Raw genomic sequence first — 565 nt, forward strand, 5'->3', positions numbered from 1 at the left:
TCTTTCCAAACGTAAAGTTGCCATTTTGACAGAACTCAAGAGCTGGACCAGAGATCAAGCAGGATCCCTGCAGTTTCCCCTCAAAGCAGCACACGTGCAGGTTGCGAATACCGGAGGCTCGCCCTGTTGCAAGCACACGCTCAGTTTAGGTTGCCTGTGCGACCCCTCTCTTCACAGTCCGCAGCCTTCACTGGCTCCTTGTATACTGTACCGTACATACAGACTCAATCGGGCTTACATACGGAGGGCGGGGAAGGAGGAAACAGTTCTAGTAGCGGGCAAAATACTCTCTCTAAAGAATCCTCATGGAGGCTACCCGACTACTTTTCCAAACTGTTGACCGCAGCGTCGCGGATGATGCATAAATAGAAAGACGGGGCAGTGACCCTTCTCGACACCTGCAATAACTTGCCTTTTCCCGCTCCTCCTTGAGCTACGTGGTGGTGCAGAGCAATGCTTTCGTTGAGAGCCGCCTTGCTTGCTTGCCCACATGCTTTTGCAACCTGCTGCTCTTTGTAGCGAGCGACTCCTAGTCCCACGACGGAGTTGCCTGCTCGCGGGAGTG

This window comes from Hemicordylus capensis, chromosome 2 (assembly GCF_027244095.1).
Source record: "Hemicordylus capensis ecotype Gifberg chromosome 2, rHemCap1.1.pri, whole genome shotgun sequence".
In the NCBI taxonomy this organism is placed as follows: Eukaryota; Metazoa; Chordata; class Lepidosauria; order Squamata; family Cordylidae; genus Hemicordylus; species Hemicordylus capensis.